Genomic DNA, 6,760 nt, shown 5'->3' on the forward strand with positions numbered 1-6,760 from the left:
TGCACCAATACTTTTATGGTTGAAAGTTGTATCTGGTCACAGACCACAAGGCATTGGAGGCAGTTTATAGCCCTCATTCAAGATAATGTGCACGAATCGAAAGGTGGGTCCTACAGCCCTATGATTTTCGGGTGATTCATATACCTGGAATGCATAAAATTGCGGATCCTCTCTCACGCCTGCTAGGGCCATCTATGTGAGGTTCATAGCTGTTTGTGCGACACCAAACGCCCTGACTACCAAGGTTGAGCAGATCTCTGCAAATGATGTTGAATTAGAGACTGAGAACTGCCATTCAAACAGGCTGTTTCGATGACTGCCCTGCATACAGACATGTTGCAGGTGAGTTGTGTCATTGGCAAAATAATGCTCAGAGAAACAAGGATTGTGGTGACACAGTCGCTGCGAGGAAGAGCATTACAGTTGGCTCATGAGGGTCATCTTAGTGTAGTTGGAACAAAACAACACCTGAGAACAAAGGCTTGGTGGCCTGGAATGGACAAGGCCGCAGAAAGGTTTCTGAGGATATGTCACGGTTGTCAGCTGGTAGCGAAACCAGATGTTCCTGAACCAATATCTCCCACAGTGATGCTTGGACCTGCTTGGCCCATTACCTGATGGACATTCGATTCTGGTTGTTGTTGACTATTAGGTACTAAAAATATTCAATCCTCAAATCCACAACTGCAGAAGAAGTGATAGATAGTTTGGAGGACGTTTTCAGTCGGCACGGACTTTCCTTAACAATCAGGTCAGATTGTGGACTGCAATTCAAGTCCAGTCAATTTCAGAAGTTTTGTCAGGAGAACGGAATCCACCACATCAAAACAACTCCAAAGTGGGCGCAAGCAAATGGACAAGTGGAAAGACAAAACGCATCATTGATGAAACGAGTAGGGATTGCCCATGCTGAAGGCCAGGAGTTGAAATGAGAGCTATGCAAATATGTGACTGTCTACAACATGTCCATACAACACGCCACAATGGGCAAAAGCCCAGCGGAATTTCTTTTTCAGAGGAAGATAAGCGGAAAGTTACCAGACATCACAACACCAAGCAGTGATCTTGAAGCTTGAGACAGAGACACAGAGCAAAAATGAAAAGCCAAGATATACACAGACCATAGACAAGGCGCTAAGACATCAGACATAGAGGTCAGAGATCAAGTGCTTGTGAAGCAGGATAAAACAGAAAAATTCACATCAACATTTCACAGTATGCCTCGCAAAGTCGTAAACAGAAAAGGTAACAATGTTATTGTTCAGTCACCCACTGGAGCGAAATATGCCCGGAACACAACGTTTGTCAAGAAGTTTCATGCAGTGGAAACACAGACAGTGAATGGTGATATTAAATGTGCTCAAGAGCCAAGTTGTGATTGGGAACAAAAGGGAATTGCAGAGGAATGCAAAATTAACTGTGAAACATTTCAGAGAGAAGAACAAACCCTTAAAACATACAGGCCTCAGAGACAAATCAAATTGCCTGAAAGGTTTAGAGATTATCTTATTGAGTGACTAATGTAATTCAAAAGGATTGCCGGGGGAGAAATGAGATGGAGTTGAAACGTTTTAGGTTCAATGAGTTCCATAGACATTAAAGGTTATGTGAGTTAAAATATGTGTTGAAATATAGGGGATGTTCTATGAAAGTGTAAAAGCTGATGAAAAAAGAAAAAAAAAAAACAGGAGTAGCTATATGTGTCCTGAATGTTCTGAACTGTGTAAGTTGTAAGAAAATGTGAATTGCTTGATGGGATAAGTTCATATTCAAGTAGAGGGGGGATGTTGTGTATTGATGTGACATCATGACATGGAGGTAGAGGAATAAAGATGGATGACAAGTTCAATCTGGAATCTGTGTGGTTCGACCTGAAATAAAGTGTGGGGTTACAACAGGCACCTTCGGTTAATTTTCTTTAATACGCCTGTGCTTTACAAAGAAATATCATAATAACACATTATTACTTTGATTATGAGGAGATTTTTTTTTTTTTTAACTATTTTAATTTAATTATTAAAATTTCTTCCCTTTTTCCGGATGGCTAAAAGTTCACCTTGCACCTAGCCGCTTCTGCCCCTATTCTGTGCAAGTCAGTGTACTGTAGCAATCTATCTCTGGAAGTGTTTTTTTTCTTGGACCATTGAAATTTCTTGTTAGGACTAAATGTACACTGATTGTAAAGTGACCTTGAGCTTTTGGAAAGGCATTTTATATACCTGACACATTTTTTAGGCCTGTTATTTCATATATAGTATGTTAGATATTATTTATTTAATATATTTCTTTATTCAATAATTTTATTTAAGTTTGGATAGTTTTATATTTTCTGTCATATGCTACTACCCTGGCAATAAACAAGATATACAATAAACATCCTGACACAAACAAATAATATTACATAACAACAAAAACAACAACAACAACAATAATAATAATAATAATAATAATAGTAAATATAGCGGCAAGTAGTGATGATGGGCCCAAGCACAACTGGTCCAGTTCCACCCGGTGGCTTTCAGAAAACAATGCAATGTGGACACATGCATTTGGCATAATTCTAAACATTTTGAAGCAATTTTGGTAAATATAAGAGGACTAATTTAAAGTCTGCTGTAAGAGCTACACTTCCTGCTGCCAGTTGGTGGTGCTATGACCGTGACCCATAATAGACGCATCCATGTGATCTGCCCTCATTACCAAACATACAGCTGAAATTTCATCAAAATCACACAAAGCACACAGAATATATAAGGCACTTCTGTGTGTGTGTGTGTGTGTGTGTATATATATATATATATATATATATATATATATATATATATATATATATATATATATATACTATATTATATATATATATATATATATACACATGCACCAGTAGAACGGTCATTAAGACACTAACAGCTTACAAATGGTTTGCAATTAAGGTTAAAGTTATAAAAACGTATGACACTAAAAAGACCTCTCTGCTGACTCACCGGCAACAACGTCGCCTATAGGCACAAACCCACCTTCGCTGGACCAGACAGGACTGGCAAAAAGTGCTCTTCACAGTCACAGTTTTTTTTTCTCACCAGGGGTGATGGTCGGACTTGCGTTTATCATCGAAGGAATGAGCGTTACACCGAGGCCTGTACTCTAGAGCGGGATCAATTTGAAGGTGGAGGGTCCGTCATGGTCTGGGGCAGTGTGTCACAGCATCATCAGACTGAGCTTGTTGTCATTGCAGGCAATCTCAACGCTGTGCGTTACAGGGAAGACATCCTCCTCCCTCATGTGGTACCCTTCCTGCAGGCTCATCCAGACATGACCCTCCAGCATGACATTGCCACCAGCCATACTGCTCGTTCTGTGCATGATTTCCTGCAAGACAGGAATGTCAGTGTTCTGCCATGACCAGCGATCTCAATCCCATTGAGCACGTCTGGGACCTGTTTGATTGGAGGTTGAGGGCTAAGGCCAGGGCCATTCCCCCTAGAAATGTCTGGGAACTTGCAAGTGCCTTGGTGGAAGAGTGGTGGAACATCTAACAATGGCAAATCTGGTCCATATGGAGGAGATGCACTGCAGTAATTAATGCAGCTGGTGGCCACACTAGATACTGACTGTTACTTTGCTCATGGACACATTATTTCATTTCTGTTAGTCATTTTATTTCTTAGTTTTTGTTCAGCAGAAGAAAGTCATACACATCTGGGATGGCATGAGGGTGAGTAAATTATAAGAACATTAAAATTTTTGTGTGAACTACCTCTTTAAGACCAGCTATGAGGTTACATTTTTAGTTTTTTGTGGTGTTAGTGTTTCATTACATTTTGTTAATGTTTGCAGTTTTATTTTTGACAGTGTTGGAGTGGACACAGATCAATACTCTGTAAGAAGGCATTGGGCTATCATAGAAATTCATACAATGTCAGGTCAGAAGTGTCCTTTAATGATGCTTCTCCTCTCGGTGTATGTATGCAGATGGAGTGGAGAGGTGCATGAAACAGGAGAGTGCCTGGCTGTTCAAGATCTGGTACAACTTTGATCACAAGTATCCTTTATAGTGTACAGCTCCCATTAGTGACCATCTAAAAGAGCATAAAGGATCTGTCAGATTCAGGATTCTGTCCAGAGACAAAATCAGAGCTTTTAAGTTTATATATGTCTGATCAGCTCAACAACTTAATATCCAAGACAAAAATGAGTTCTGAGAGATAAGACTAATATTGTCAGCATTAGCTTGTCCACAAGCGTACAAGGTTTGTACTGTATTTATGTTGCACTAACATGTGGTTTATTTGTAGTGTTGCATGAAATTAACCTAAAATGGAGTTTAAAGTCATAAGAATTTTAGTAAATGTTTGATCAGGCAATTAAAACAGTTTATTTGTGTGTTTATGAAATACTGCCAGATGGTAACAGACAATATAAGTGTTTTGTAGGGAAAGGCCTCGCAAACTCACAATTGATTGCCATTTTAGAGACTGGAACAGCTGACTTAAATTACCCCTCACATATAGCTGATTATCCAATAGTCTGTGAATAGACAGTGAAGGGTGGATTCATGTATTCAGCTGAGGCTTAAACATCTGCTAGTGCTCTGTTATTTGTAACACATCTATTGCAATGACTTGGATGAAGAGCAACTTCATTTAGGTCAAATAAGTTTAGGTCAGCATATTGCTGAAAATGGCTTTATTTGTTCATATTTATAAATTTTATTTGATCAATTAAAAAAAATATATATTTGTCTGATATTTATTAGGGTAGATAATATGTAGAAAACTTTTGGAAATAAGTAGACTAAAATGGAAATTTGACATACTTTGACCAGCAATAATGGACCCAAGTTTTCCCAGCAGAACATTGCCCAGAGCATCAAACTGTCTCCGCCGGCCTGCCTTCAGCTAGTGCATCCTGCTGCCATCTCTTCCTCAGGTAAACGATGCACACGGCCATCCACATGATCTAAAAGAAAATGTGATTAATTAGACCAGGCCACCCTCTTCCAATTACTCCATGGTCTAGTTCTGATGTTCAAGTTCCCATTGAAGATGCTTTTGGCGGTGGACAGGGGTCAGCATGGGCTCTCTGACTGGTCTGCGGCTATGCAGCCCTATACGCATCAAGCTGTGATGCACTGTGTGTTTTGACACCTTTCTATCATGGCCAGCATTACGTTTTTCAGCAATTTGTGCTACCGTAGCTCTTCTGTGGGATCGGACCAGATGGGCTAGTCTCCCCATGCATATCAATGAGCCTTGGGTACCCATGACCCCGTCGCCGGTTCTCCTTCCTTGGACCACTTTGGGTAGGTACTAAACGTTGCATACCCATACCGGGAACACATCACAAGACCTGCCATTCTGGAGTTGTACTGACCCAGTCTACTAGCATCACAATTTTGCCCTTATAAAGTCGCTCCGATCCTTACGCTTGCCCATTTTTTCCTGCTTCCAACACATGAAATTCAAGAACTGAGTGTTCATTTACTACCTAATATATCCCACATATATAATATTGGTGTGCCAAAGTAGTCTACCAAGTAGTTGAAGCAATTAAATCCTCTTATATAGAGATTAATTCAACTATATGACACATTAGGATGTTCTGTACAAGTGAAAGACATTTTTACATTAAATAATCTGTGAATCCTATTTATTCAGGGGTGTGATAACTTTAAATATAATTCTTTTTTTAAACAGTCTTGAGCATACAGTACATGAACAAATAAATCCCAGATTTTACACTAGGCAGACCTGTGCATCCCAGCTAGTCCAATGTAGCAGAAGTGTGTTGCATGGGCTTAAATAGTTTTACTGGTACGTAGCTATGTGCAGCCTCTTTTCTAATGTGTTGCAGGTACTGACTGTGTACATGTGTAAATATTCTCATCTGTTCATGTGCATACAGTGGTCAATAAACGGAAGCCTGTGCTTTCAATTAAATGAAGTTTTCATGATGTTATGTCATTTGATTTTTACGAAACCGTTTAATTTCTTAGTATGCTTTGACATTGTTCCTGTTTTGGAACTGTGTAGATGCTTTCCCACTTTCTCATACTAATGTCTGTCGAGTAACTCATCACTGGATTTACATAATAGATGGAGCAGTTTTCTCTCGTTCACTGGAAATGCCCCATGCTGAAGAGAGGCCTGTCTTGATGAAGTGATCTGGTAACACGTTCCTTATATGGTCAGATTTCTCCACAAGAACCCATCCTATGCACAAAATGACTGGAAATGTAACAGGGAAGGCTTTCTTCTATGCCTAGTGTAACTTTTAATAATAGTCTGAATACTTTTGAAGCTAATCACTTATTTCAACATTGCAGAGTTTTGCAACATCTCAGCATGCTTGATCCAGAAATGTTTTTTCTCTTTCAGTGAATGTTATTGCAACCCTTCTCTTTAGCATAGAATCACATGTATTGCTTGTGTTTAGCATATCTTATTTTTTGTTTCTTTTAATGGGTGTTTTGGTTTTTATTTTTTTCAGTGTAGCATTAAGAGAAATTTGGAGGCTCTTGGCCATGTGCTGCTCTGTCTCTTCTCTTCTCTGTAATACTGTATGTGCAGAATTTGCCCATTTCTGAAAGTGCTCTAATATTTTGTTCTATTTTAATTACTTATTTTTTATTTTTTATTCAGATTTCAGATATTCTGTTTTAATGTGCAATTAAAACACATTAATTATGATTTGGAGAGATTTTTTTGGACACTATGATTAATAAAATTCCACCTTGAAAAGTGTGTTTCCATGTGCGATA

This window comes from Xyrauchen texanus, chromosome 23 (assembly GCF_025860055.1).
Source record: "Xyrauchen texanus isolate HMW12.3.18 chromosome 23, RBS_HiC_50CHRs, whole genome shotgun sequence".
NCBI lineage: Eukaryota > Metazoa > Chordata > Actinopteri > Cypriniformes > Catostomidae > Xyrauchen > Xyrauchen texanus.